This window comes from Pleurodeles waltl, chromosome 10 (assembly GCF_031143425.1).
Source record: "Pleurodeles waltl isolate 20211129_DDA chromosome 10, aPleWal1.hap1.20221129, whole genome shotgun sequence".
In the NCBI taxonomy this organism is placed as follows: domain Eukaryota; kingdom Metazoa; phylum Chordata; class Amphibia; order Caudata; family Salamandridae; genus Pleurodeles; species Pleurodeles waltl.
This window is the reverse complement of record NC_090449.1, coordinates 881,418,700-881,433,606: the sequence shown is the minus strand read 5'-3', so window position 1 is coordinate 881,433,606 and position 14,907 is coordinate 881,418,700.

Sequence of the window (14,907 nt, the reverse complement as noted above, 5' to 3'; positions counted from 1 at the left end):
TGGCGGCTACAATTTCGATCTTGCAGGCCCGTTATTGGTGGCCAGGTCTCTATAAAGAGACCAAGCAGTATGTCCTTTGTTGCGACATCTGCCAACAAATAAAAGTTTCCAGTGCCAAACGCTCGCCGCAGACACCCCTCGAGTTCAAACAAACCATTGCAATGTGTGTACTTGGACCATTGCGGTCCCCTAACACCAGATAGTGCATACAAGTATATATTAGTAGCTGTTGATTCATGCTCCAGATTTTTATGGGTGTGGCCACAACGCTCGACTAACGCTCGGACTGCTATTAAAGATTTGCAAGTCTTTATTGGTACATATGTGATTGCAGCTTTCCATTCGGACCAAGGCCCTGCTTTCGCCTCAAGGACATTCAGGGACGCCATGGCTTCATTGGGGGTCCAACTCCAGTACTCGTCTCCATTTCATCCAGAGGGAAATAGTGTTGTGGAGTGATTAAACCGTGATTTAAAGCAATCCTTAACAGCCAGAGTCTTAGGTACGGGTTGTAGTTGGCTTAATCACCTATATGGAGTCCAGAGAGCACTTAATAATCTGCCTAGAAGGTCCCTGGGGGGGTCGTACTTCATATGAGTACCTGTTCGGAACTCAAATGTATGTTCCGGATCTTGATGGTCCTGCTGTGGAGGCAGCAGAAACACCTTTTGACATAAATGAATGTGTCACTGTCTTACAGGAATTGCAACAGTTCCGTGACGATAATTCTTCTATCAGTGCTGCCTCCACAGGAATCAAGGATGTGCCTGTAACACCTACCGGCTGGATTCCCAGAATTGGGGATCTTGTACGTGAAAATGTTGCTGTGAAAAAGGAATTTGGCCCTTCCTTTTGAGCACCAGTCCCAGTCTTGGGGATACACGGTACCAGAACTGTATTTCTACCACCGTTGGCAGGTGCCAAAGAAAATCGTTTTGTCTCAATCGACAATGTCAAACAACACCATGTGGCCGATCCTGCACAGCAGACCAAGAGGAACATCCAGTAGTTCCCAAATCCCTCTCACTACTGGTCAAGAAGTCCCTCCACAAGTTGTTTACACCAACACTGACACCTCTCCGAGCTTGGGGAGAGTGGAAGATGATCTTGCATTGGTTCCTCTAACAGCGAACAATACTGAAATAATTGACCGATTGTTCTGCTTTCCTTCTCTTATCTTATGACCGAGCTTACAAACTTCTCTGGAATGCACTTCTTAGTTTAGAGAAGACATTTATTAATATTATTACTTCACCGCGAGGTTCCTGAAAGACAAAATTAGTAGGTTGGAAGCACACGTTTAAAAGTAGTCGCAGCAATGAAAGCAAAATATATCAAAGTACTTCTCAGTTGCAATGTACACAGCAAATACATGTGATTATATTATAGCATAACTTCAAAGCAAAGCATAAAAGTCAAAATTGCATCACCGTAGTGCCTATCACGCCGCTTCATCTTTCTGAGGTCTGCAAGTGATGACTCCGGTTCAACTGCGAGAAATAGATTTTCTACCCAAATGGGAGACAGGCAACTGACGTCCGTTCCTGTCTGAAGTCAAGATCTTTCTCCCCCTCGATGTTGCCCAGGGCCATCGTTAAAAGCAAACTGTGTGAGAACCGAATAAACTTGGAGAGTAGCCAATTCTCCATACTTCACTCATTCCCAGACTGGATTGAGAGGTACACACAAAATCTACGCTCTCTTATCAGCTAGGGTTTGGTGTGAAAAACACAGCTTGGTCTATCATGTGGAAAAACACAGCTTGTAAAAACACAGCTCATCTGCAATGTCTCAACTGCAATGTCTAACTCCACGTTAAAGCCAATAAGTAGCTAACCTAAATACCAAATGTAATGTCTAACTCCCAATTAAAGCCAATCGGCAGCTAACCTAAATACAAATGTAATGTCTAATGCCATATTAAAGCCAATAGCCAGCTAAACCGAATACACCATGTAATGTGCTACTGGTGAAAATTGAGCAACTAATATGCGTAGTGGTGAAACACAAAGTCATTGGTCAAACACAATTAATAGCATCACACCGATTTGACTCAACTTCAACACAAACGGATGGTGCTATTTATTGTGTACCACCACGGGAAACACCAACTCCACCACTGACCACGGCTCCAGCATTTGCACGTACTGCTTCTGGATATTTTGCCGACTTCAATGATGACCTCACAGACTCATTCGCCTCTTCGATACCTGAATTATCAAAAACACGTAAGCTAATGAATTGGCTTAAAAAAACATATTTTATTTTTCCATGGAAATATCTATGGCTTTCTTTGACTGTCCTAACTTTCCTACTTTGGGTTGGTTTTGTTATCACTTTCTTCTTGTTAATACATGGTCATTTTTTTCTTGAAAAACAGTTGAATTGGTGGAGGAGGTCTTAAAACCACATTTTTCATCGCACAAGGTCCGAAGAGACTTATCATTTGTGAACATTTCCGCAGTACTAATTCCTGATGGGATTATTTGGTACAAAGTAATATTTGATATATACGGTCCCAAGGAAGTTATTCAAATACCATATGTGTTCAAACTATCAATGAACAATATTATAATACCAAGCATTGTTTCTGATGATTGGGATGTGAAAACAGTTGATTCTATGATGACTGAATTGTAGTATTATACTGTATTTGAAAACAAAGATGTTTATCAATCTAAAGAAAATTATGGTGATATGTTTGCTATAATTATTATGGGCACCATTTCATACATAGAGTGAGCAGCCCCAAAACTGTTTTTAATTAGACACAATGGGAACATTGTCCAACTCCACCACAGGGGAGTTCCAAAACATATTCTGAAAAGTTTACATATTTTTCTGGGCACAATGTAAAAAATACAGAGTCAAATTATTTTAAAGTACCACCTACTAAAGATAAATGAAAACGTACAACAAACAAGTTGTTTAGGCTTAGCTAAAATTAAGGAATTAAACATGCCCAGTATACCTGTCCCTGCAAAGTTTTATAAATGGCAAAAATATACAAATGCAACTGAAGATCAGCTCGACGAATGGGTCCAGAATGGTACATTTAATGTTTCACTGACACGTCCTGGCGAGTGGTTATTGTGGCCAATAGATACCAGTGGGTGTCATCACTGTTTTATCAACTCGTCAGGGGTTTTTAGAACTAGTAGGCCTGACCCTCGCTATATATCATCCGAACATGCAGGTATAGTTACGACATATAGTGTAGGAAAATTGTGCCAGCAATGGTTAAGAACATCCTCACTAGATACAGTTAGAGAACACCTCAGTCTCCTGTCCAATAACACTGACTTACAGGACTTCCTGTTAGGCCCTAGAAAACACCGTAGGAACTGTTTCTTATATGAAGTATATAATGAAATTTGGATGCTTTCCCAACAAGAAGCATCTGCCCGGTTAAGGCAAATAGACCAGGAAAATCAGAAAAAGGCATTAGCTGTTGTGGATAATGGGATTAATACCTTGTCCGACCGGATATACACTTTAAATAACATTGTCTCTTCTGCTATGGACATTATACAAACAGATATGTCTTCTTTACACCATGGACAGAGTCAGCTAATGTCCATTATGCAGTTCGGTTGGACACTTCAAACACTGAAGGCGGATCGAGTTCCCTGGCAGCATGTCAGTGCGAGGGAGATATTTTCTTCCTTTAACTTAATGCAACAACAACAACGAATGGCTAAGAAGGAAGCAACTTATGTCATGCTTAATATTGAGAAATTAGAAAAGTTGCCTTTTACTGTGGCTGAAATACCATCTGCTGAGTGGCTAATACACGGGGTCATTAATCTGCCTATTTCTACACTTCAATTCACCTCCTTTTTAAAACACATTCCAAGCTGTAGTGAATGCGAGACTTCAGCCAGCCATTAGATGGTTTGTAAACAGCTGTCCTTGCACGGGGCATGTAACGCCTCTGTTGCAAACTTAGCTTGTTATCTGAAGGGAGTTCCAGTCTCCTTGATTAGACCTACGTTCCAGGTGCTTTCAAATGGCAGCTAGTCCTCCTCAAAGGTGATGACTGTTCTGGTATGCAAGCCAGAATAGTTTACGTTGTTTTGGTCTCTAAAGTCGTTACATGCTGCGGGAACGTACTTCCCCCCCACTAAAATTAAAGAGGTAGCTGAAATTTGGTCTCACATTGCTACTTCAAATGTAAATTTTGACAAGTTGAGCATACTCAAGGCTTTATTGTTTCAAAAGCATGTGGCCCTTACATCTGCACGTGAGACCTATGCACTTCAGGTGGCAAGGTTGTCGGCAGAAATACAGTCCCTTCTAAATGCAAACTTTCCGAGACACTTTGATGAACTCGTGGGACAAATATGTAATGCGTCCAGTACAACTGGAATCGCACATTTTTTTAAAGCTGTTGGTTCTGGTTTCATTCACACCTTCTCCTCCATATTCGGTTTGATACCATCAGCGATCCACTCAATCTTCTCTAGTATTTTGGTGGGATTTCCAAACACTTTGGCATTATTAGCTGGCATCTTGCTGTTGCTATTTTTTATGCGCAATGGCTGTCCCGCCACAACGAGGAGGAATGAAGGCGCTCCCATCAGCGCAGCTGTGTCGTGAACGCATGATGCAGTATTTTGGAGCAACACTCCTGAAGCAATTGGAGTGTTACTGGTCTTTGTCATTTAGACCGGTTTTGCATTGTGTGCAGCCCGTGTTTCGGTGCCTCTGGTGCTCTTTCGAACACGCACTGGAAGTCTGTCTTGCGACACAGCGCTTGCCTACATTGGGCGCTGATCTGTTGATGTTCTCGCTAAGGGTGCATTACCGGACATGCGCATTGAGGTTGCTTTTGCAACTAGAAGCTACTTATGAGTTGCCCTTCCTGAAGGATAAAGCTCACGACTCATCAATGGGCACACCACGGAATGCTGCCCTGGCTGAGGCTGAGGCTACGGAACACAACAGCTCCTTGATCCTTCTTGGCGATGACTTTCCGACTTTAACATCGGCCGAAGTGAAAGATCTCCTGTCCTCCATGGTCCCAGAATCAATTGAAACTTTTCAAAATTGACTTTGTCTTTTAAAATTCGGTTTAATGCCACATGCTCATATTTTAAATTGTCCCTTTACATGCTCACGTGTCCCTTCGACTTGTCATCATTAACATTGCTTTTATATATATATATCTTAGGTTGAGCTTTTAGTAACAATTTGTATGTTTTTAGGCTTTGAACCACCTTCAACCGACAAGGGGAGGGTGTTGTGTAGCCATTTTAATTATATCTCCATGCACGTTATTTTAACACACTAGGCCGCTGTGCACTTTAACCTAGAAATATTTTATTCAGCTTTGTCTTATTATTGTTACAATAACCATTTTTATGGTCTTGTTTTATTTTCCGTCTATATAACTGTTTTTGCCTAGGCCAGCACTCTGTTCTAAAACAAGACATTCTTGATCACTCTGTGCTTCTTCCAAGGCTACAGCACGGTACATTGCCGGTGAACGTGGTAGAAGTTTAGTTTCCAACATTCGTAGGAAACACACATCCTCACGTAGGGACATTTTCTCAGAACATCAGCTGTGTTATTATAAAAATTCCTTGTCCCTTACACATTAGAGGGAGATTCCAGCCAGGGAACCACAACTGTATGCTGATTGCTGAATGCTTCGCTACAGATGCTAACGCAGACCACAGGCCTTTGCTCAGGTATGGGGGTTGATGTCTTCCCAGGGGAACCTGAAGGGCAGAATTAGAGCTTAACATGCTGTGCTCTATCCTAGCCTAGGTAGGAGCTAGTCCATTGATTATAGTGGCAATATGATAGCGTTGTTTTTATGCTTCACTCTTCTGGTCACAATTCTAAAATACTGTCATGTTGTGTCGTCCTGGTTATTGCAGCTCACGCTTTGCCATCTAAGATGCAGTCGTTTTATTAAAACTCATTATTAAAACACATACTGCTTCTGTTTGTCATTTATATATGAGACTGAATTGAAAAGAAACAGATGAGACCTGAGTGACCACGACTTCCCTGAGAAGCCAAGTATGTCATGCGCTCGGCTGCCCAGTCATTCCTACCCTTGGGTTGAGATGAGGCACTGCTAGTTAGCCGGCGTAAAATCCGGATTGGAGCGACAAGTGTCATCCGCAGTGGGTTAGACGTAGTCTCCCACACCGCGGGCGATTCTGCCGCTCAAAATCCAGTAGTTTCATTAGAATAATGAGAGCCTACACGACAACATGGATGGTAGCCTGCTGGGCTCAGTAGACCACCATGTCTGTGATTGCTTGTAAATAAAGCAATCTTTTTTTTAAAAAGGAAAACAGGATGCATTTAAAAAAGAAAAATGAAATGTTTTCTTTTCATGTTTTGAGAGTAGGCAGTGGTCCGTGGGACCACTGCATGCTCTTAAAAAATGTTTTTGCATGTGTTCACAAAGGGGAAGGGGTCTCCTGGGGGCCCCTTCGCTTTTGCGAATGGGTTACCATCTACTTGAAGTAGGTGGTAAAATGTGAATGTTTTTCAACTGCACTTCAGTCACAAGACATTCCTACATGCCGCTGAGATTCGGTATTAGGAAGGGACGCCCCTTCCTAATACCGAATCACTATGTAGTTGCAATTCCAATTTGCGATTCGGTAACAAGTTACAGATCGCAAATTGGAATTCATAAATACCAAAATGCATTTTTGCGATCACAAATGGATCGCAAAAATGCATGATACATCTGGCCGTCAATTTGGAAAGCAATAAAACGAGGGGTTTCATTTTGGGTCTCTTAGGGACCCCTCATGGGCAAAAAATAGGCCAATTTTTTATGTGGCCGCTCTGTAAATCTACTGCGGCACACAGCGCAACCCCCAGTGTAAATCTTTGATGGATCTGCGTATCCGAAGGCCAATTGAAAAAAAAACTCTCACACACCATACCCCTGCAGCACACAACTGAAGGCTGTGCACGGCAGTGGTTGTATTAATGTACATTATTTTTATATTGCTTTACATGAACAAAAAACAGAGAAATTCACTGAAAAAAACAAATGTTGCAGGGACATTATAGTTAGGTTCACGTTTTACCCTCACAAAAACTTATCTGAAGAAACTATAACTCATGCCGGAAAGTAACTTTAGGCCCTGGGTTATAGTTTCTTACCATCAGTATAAGCTCAAGGTGGGCTGCTTGCCCTTCTCCTCTTAAACAAACATATCCCCAGAGGATTGGGTCACCTGGGCTTGGGAAGGCTCAGGGAAGGGGGCCATATGACCCACTCTCCTCTTAAAATAAATTCAGCCCTGGGGGTTGGGGTTCCCAAGGATTAATAAGGCTTGGAGGGGGGGTCACGCCATTTCTTCACCTCTTTAAATGCATTGGACCCCAGGAATTGGGGCCCTGGGTCCTGAGAAGGCTCACGTAGAGGGGCTGTGTGGCTATATTTGGGTCTGCTTTTCCATAGCTGTGGCGCTGTTTGACAAATCTTCATGAAGCATTCCAAAAAAAAAAGTTTATCCACCTCAGCTCCTTCCTTGTAAATTTCAGGGTGATCTGTCAAATGGGGGCCGAGAAAAAAAGAAAGTTCCAAAAGCAAATTTCCCTAAGCATTTTCCATAGACTTATTTAAGATTTAAGCAGCACAACCGCAAAAACTGCTGAAGGGAATTACATCACATTTGGCTGAAAGCTAGCTCTTGGTCCACAGATTGTGCTTTTTGTGTTCAAAATTAAATGTACATCTGGACGCAAAAGTCCCTCAAACCCAATTTTGAAAAGTATAGCATTATAATTGAGCCAGTGAGTTTTATTTCCCTTGGGTCAGTTCGCTGCCACGGGAGTCAGACTCGAGGACTTAGTCCACTGTTCTGAAGTTAAAAAAATAAAAATTATAAAGGGGCAGTGTAGGGATACTTTGCCCACTAGAAGCCATGGGAGTGCCAAAAGGGCCCCCCCTCTCGTGACCAAAATTATTTAAAAAATCAGCAATGTTTGCTGCAATCCTGGTCAATGCCACCCACCATTTTAGAGCCCCTCAGACCCCATATCACAGGGCTGAGCATATTTAATTAAGGGGAGGGGGGCATGCTGTTCCTTCTTTAAACCTGTGAAAGCCCCAGGGACCCTATCCTCTGGGGCCAATTTTCCCCCGCACTGAGCCTTGCAAAGATCTTGGGGATATGAATAAAAAGAGAAGAGGGGCAAGCGTTCCCCCCCTTACGCCTTTAAAGCCCCGGGAACTCCATCCCTTGGGTCGGCCCACCTACTGTGTCCAGTGGAGCTACCCCTGGAACACAGTAGTTTTCCTGCCCACACTACAGTGACATTCAACAATAATGGATTCTGTAGACTCCAGTCCTGCATTCCCTCCCACAGGCCAGGCCAGCGAGTGAGCCCTTTCACATTGCTCCCATCCTATATATGGAAACCTTGCTTTCCCTTTATAAGTGCGTAGCTTGAAGAAGTCCCATTACTGTGTTTGTCTTTCACATTGTTATTAGAAGACAGGAATAAAGAATTTCACTCTGACAACAAATGAGCACCTGTTTATTTAGAGCACTGGTTAATTGTTTTGGACTTCATATATGAAATATTTGGCTTTATCTTGAACAACTTAAGGATTGAGGGGAAAATAGGAAAATTAGACACAGCTGCGGTTAAAACAGCTAAACAGAAATACCTCAAATCTGGCAGAAAATAAGATCTTGGTCCAAAAAGCATGATTTATCTGATTTGGCGTAATTTCAATTAGTAGTTTTACAACTATAAATGGCAAATCGATATAGATATTTCACTCCGCGGAGGATCCATGGAGCTGACACATCTAGAGATAAGGTCTGATTAGCTGCAACCACATCAACAAAGATGCGAATGCAGCCATTTTAGGACTCTGATGCTCAGTCCCCTATCTTGAAAATACGTCTGAAAAAGGATAAGGGGGCTGGTAGGGATTCCCTGTCCCCCTAGGCATGTTGGGGATGTCCCAGAGGCACCTGCTTGGGTGGCCAAAAAACTATTTTTTAAAACAAGTTTACCACAAATTCACAGAGGATATGCGGAGGGGCAGTAATTTATTTTTTTGGAAGTGTGGGCTCCTACAATTAAAAACAAATACAGGGTGGGCCAGGGCCTGTGCACGTAATATTTTGAAAGGCAAGGGGGATGTGTTCCCCCTCTTTTAGGCATTTCTAGGCCCTGGGGACCCCATCCCCAGGGCTGATCGATTTCAAAAAGGTTGTGTGTAGCCCCCCTCACCAGGCTATTTCCAGGCCCACAAGGCCCATTCTCCAAAGACGACTGATTTCAAAAGGGGAGGCTGGCATGCACTATGCGCCAGGCTATGTCCAGGCCCCTGGCGACCTCATCCCTCAGGGCCAAGTTAAAAGCTACAGTGAGGGGGCATGCAGTCCCCTTTCCTTTCCTTGAGCCTCATTGAGGCCACAGGCACCCCATCCGCTGGGTCTTGTGCATAAAAGTTAGGAGAGGGTGGTCCGTGGTCCATCTCCCCAAGCCATGGTATGGTGCCGGAGCCCGATTTCCTGGAGCTGCCTCACCAGGTGGGAGTAGCTTCTCTTTCTGCTACCGCTGGGGTGGAGAAATTCTATCTTTCCCTGCCCACAATAGCGTGGGAAAGGAAAACATTTGTACCCCCACCAGGCAGGTGCATAAAGGCCCCCAATGGTTGGGACCACAAATGTTTTATCTATTTCCCTATTAATCTTTGCCTGCCCATTTGCCCCTAGTGTGTCTCACACTACCACTGATTGAAATATCTGAGATTCTGGTTGCAAGTGGTGATGGTTTTCCTGTTTTTTCATTTTGTTATTTGTCAGGTTGACATTTTTCATTTCTTTGTCAGATTGACTTTTATTTATTAAGGAAAGGAAACACATTTGGCTATTCTTGCCTCTTGGGAAGGATGGCTGTTTTAAACGTTTTTCCATCATTTACGTAGTTTCTTCCGATCTCTCTTGGCCTGCAAGGCTATATTACTTTTTTCAGTGTGGGGACTTCCATTTGAGCACCTTTCTAAGATATTTACTAGGTTTAAGCTTGAAGGCGCTTTTTGTGATGCAGCTAAAGCCCCCTCACCCTGGCCAATTCCTTCAAGGAGGTCGATTTTGATAGGCATTGTGTATTTTATTTGAGGCAATTGATGAAGTATTTTTGCTGAATTTATTGATATTGTTGCAATGGATGATGCACTCAGTGAGCGGGCTTGGGGAGTCGTAGTATCCAATGGCATGTGACTGAACTGATTGCTCTTTTGTGGGGGATTGATGAATTTCTGCTTCTACTTACTGTTGAACCTGTTTTGAAGTGATAGAGTTAGAAACAGACGCATATGTAGGTAATTCTCGTAAAGAATTATTGGGGAGGGAAAACAACTGGAGTAACATTCTGCAGCCTGATTGTTGTTAGGGCTGCCAAGACCATTATTTATAAGTTATTGGTCCCCGTGAATCTTTTCAGTTCTTCCATTTAACTGTTTAATATCTGCAGTAGGATATTCAGCTTGTCCACCACTGGCGAACAAGTCATGGACTGTATTTTACATCAGATTCTGACTGGATGTGAATAATGTGGTTATTAAGAGTATGCAGTTTTGAATCGATTACAGAGACGAAAATCGTCACAGAGCTTAAAAGATCAACCTGGATGCAGAGTTTGGTCAAACGGTAATTGAACGCATTAACTAAGGTAGGGTACCAAGCAAAGTGATCCAACACCCGTTATAATTATTTCTATTGTTTAAAAGCTCTGGGTCGGTTTCTCGTCACTGAAGCGGAAACCAATCTTGGGGCCAAAAAAGGGTAGATTGCAGTGTGACCCACAGAAGCAGCTGCAAGCCCACAAATATACAGACCTACTTCACAAACGATGCTGGTGCTTGACAACCGTTAAACCTAAAGAGGCTTTAGAGACAACATAACAAATGATTGGTCCGGTAGAGGAGGTGTACTCTCCTTGTAGAGTGACCATTGACCTCATTTGCAATAGCAGAGGCCATTATAGAGGCAGACCTCTTCGGTTTCCGGCCAGGAGTAGAGGGGCTTGAAGGCACCATGTCCATGTCAGAACTCCTAGGGGCTTCTAAGCAGGTGAGGTTAGAATCAAGACTGACCAGCTGAGATTCAGCAGGTTCTTCATATTTAAGACTGAAGAAAACTGGAAGTATTTATTTTATTGTGGAAATACCCACGGGAAAAGGCACGGTACAGGTCTTGCTCTGTCGTGATATTCCCTAAGCTGGGGCAAAGACTTGACTCATAATTCTAAGTCCTGGCAGTTGGGCAAAAGTTCATTGTTAATCAGCATCTGTCTTTTCCACAAAGATTTCCCAGAAGGGGTTTCTGTGTAAGATCCAATTGCTTTGTTGAGAGGTGGCAAGAATGAGCCAGGTGCCAGAGAACTACTAAGTACTGTCTGTACACTGGGTGAGTTGATTTCATGAAACTGATTGATGGTAAGGTTGATCAGGCAACTACGAATTATGAAATAGGAATTATGCAACATTATGTCATAGGATCTGAGCAATAGGAAGGAGTTATGCTGGTTGCTGATTACCGAATATGTTGCACTGAACTAGGAACAAAATAATTTCACTAATTTGAATATGTTAGATGTTTTTTAGATCACAATGATTCTAAGCTTTAAGGGCACTCTACCAATCACTAGCACGCCGTCCTCTGACAGCACATGATCAATTGACCCCTAACTTTAAATAAACATCTTCCCAACAAATCGTATTCTGATAGTAGGGGACTTCAATGTGTGGGAGAAAAGGAGCACTAGAACAGCTACAGAAGGCTGTTTTCATCAGCATGCCAGCGGCTCCAATCACAAGGAAGGCCACGTGCAAAATAACTTTTTTTTAGAAGCAATTGAGAAAAGGAATTCATTTGACTTCTCAAGGACACTTGCATATTTTAGTATAACTCCCCATTGGTCACGAGCTGGAAGAAAAAAACAATACACCAAACTTTACACCATAGGTGATAGGCTTCTCATGTTCTTTTATTGTAAATAATCTGCTTGTACAATCAAACACTGGGGTTAAGACATCGTGACTGCAAGCAGTGTGCTGCCTCCCAGCAGAACCCATAGAGTCCATTTACATTCTGTGTTACTGAATCAACTTAATCCACCTGATTTTTGATCCCACGCCGATCACTGTCGAATGGTGGAGCGAAAAGACAAGCTTGCAGGAGAAGCCTGGTCTTTCTCTGGGAAGCGCTGGCAGTCCAGCAATTTACACCTTGTCAACATGCACGGAATGCGCCATGGTATTGCATGGGCATGTCTATCAGTAAAGGAGTGCAAGACACAGTAATCAGCTTGTTGCATGCAGCCTCCCAACAAGCAGAAAGATTATTGACAATGCAGTGAGATGCTTCTCGATATGGCCATATCTTACAAGCAGTAAATTACAGATACCAGCAACTTGTAGCTGCAGCAGTGGTGTAACAATTGCCCCTGCAGCCCCAAGCTCCCGGGGTGGGGTGGCTGAGCTCCAGGGGGCCCCCTCAGCACAGTACACTATGTACGAGCGTTGGGACCCTGACTGGGTCTGGGTGGAGGGGACCCCTATATATACTTTGCGGGGGGGGGTTACGTTTTTTTCTCCACTGAGCTGCAGCTCTTTGAAAACTGCACTGGGACGAGTGTGGTCCAAGAGGGCAGAGGAAGTGTTGAGAACGGAGGGGACTAGTATTTATAGGGCTGTTGCCAACTTGCCCATTTTGAACTGCTGAGCTACAAGGAGGGGAGTTCACGGTGGACCAGATAGTAGGCACAAGAGCCACCATTACAGTAAAAGGAGCACAGTGAGATATAAGGCTTTGGTTGGCAGAGACAGGGACTAACTTGTACATGCTGTATCGACTGTGGTATTTGGGTAAGAATGGTGGAGAGGACGTTGCATAACGTTGCATCCAGAGCTGCCGACTTTGGAGTTGGGGAACTAGGTTCAAGTCTCGGCCTTGGGTCAACATCCTGTGATACTGGACAAATCTCTTTATCTCCCAATGCCTACCAATTTTTTTTTTTTTTTTTTAATGAATGTGTCCTGGTGTAACGTAACTGGTGCTCATGTAAAGCGCTCCAATACCTTTGGGCCGACTTCGCGCTATAAAAAACATCAAAAAAAGGTATAAAAGACCAAATACTGGCAGCTCTCTAGATGTTTACTTTATCACTGACTACATATAATTATCTCTGGTCAAAAAAATAAAGATCAGTGCTCAAATCTGGCTGCAAGAAACCGAAACGTAGGTATTCGAAGCACCTCAACCCCTCCAGGGTACAATTTTAATGGAACAAAGAGGGAAGAGAGGAATACCCCATATGTGAAGGAGCATCGGAACATGGCATCACTACTGAAATTGACCAGCTGGGGTAAAAATAGAAATCTACACAATAACAAGCAATCCCGAGTACCGAACTTGTTTCTGAAAGTATAAACGCAACATTTTTAGTTGAAAGTGTATGCCATACATTTACTGTATTTGGGAACCTGGACAAAGAAAACCAGACTGGGAAATCTGCTATTGCCTTTACCAAAGCCCGAAGGAAGAAAAAGATGGCCTGGTAGTGTGACTTTGTTTATTTTTCGTATTTTCAGGTCATCTTCATTTACATGAAACAACTTAAGTTAAGGCTGCCATCATCTGTTATTGTTTTATGATACTGCAAAGGCCCAGACATGGGTAAGTAGAACTTTATATGAACTTGAATGTATTAATTCCTAACATGGCTATCATAGTTTACTTTGATTATCAGTCAGGGGTCATTAGGGCAGCTGTAGAAATGATTTTAAAGTGTTTTGTTCTAACATGTTCTGTTTAAAGTAAGTATTTATAACAGGATAAAATGCCAGCTTAAACTGGATAAAAACCACAAAATATTCTTTGTATTTTGTTGTTTTTTCACCTTCACAGCAACTGCATATGAAATGGTGCACATACCTTGAATGAAGAATAAATGTAAATTTAACTGTTTGGTGGGAAATACACTCTTTTAAATTTTGAATCATAAGATGGTTAATGTGATCACTGCAGATGTCTGTTTGTGATACCAAAGCGCTACAGAATTCAATCCTGCTTGGCACAGGGGAGAATAGTGACTTCACTATTCATAGCACTATGATGTCCCAGAAACTAACAGAAAGCACTGTGATTATTTGCTATTATTTTAAAATTGTATTACACACAGTGTAAGATGGGCTGCCACACAATGATTTGGGCGGTTATTAAGAGTTTGGCGGATGGAAAAGGCCGCCTGCCAAACTCCTGTAGTAAGGTTGCTGCCAGTACAACCACCTTCCAGCAGGGCCCATAAAAAGTTCCCTGCTAGGTCAGCAGGTGGCCCAGTGGGTAACAGCCCACAACATTGACACTGGCTCATAATTGAGCCGGCGGCAATGTTGCAGTGCGTAGGGTGCAACAGTACCCGTCGTGCTTTTAACTGTCTGCATTGAAAGAATACATTTTACTTTCTAAAACTCACCATCCTTACATTAAAATATTACATGTTTGAGATCCCGATACTTCAAGTGACTCCTTAAATGAAATCACTTTGAGACCTCTCCCTGTCAGCACCCTTCAAGTACTCCAGGTACCCATCAACAATTCAGGGATGGCTGTTTATAACAAAAAGTATGGGAATTGTTGTAATTTTCAAAATACCTTAGTCCCCATACACTTGGCTAAAGTAGACTTCTGTTTACATGCAGATGTGCTGAACAGAGCAAAATCCATAAAGAATGTCAAAGGGATAGCCCAGAGAAGGGGACACTATGTCGGGACTAATGTTTTTTGTTTAGAAATGGCCAAAGACAGCTTACCCACTTCCTCAAATAGATGCCCTGAAAAAGATATTGAGAATTTTTTTAAAGTGCTATCACTACCATTAGTGTAGCAGGTGCATTTG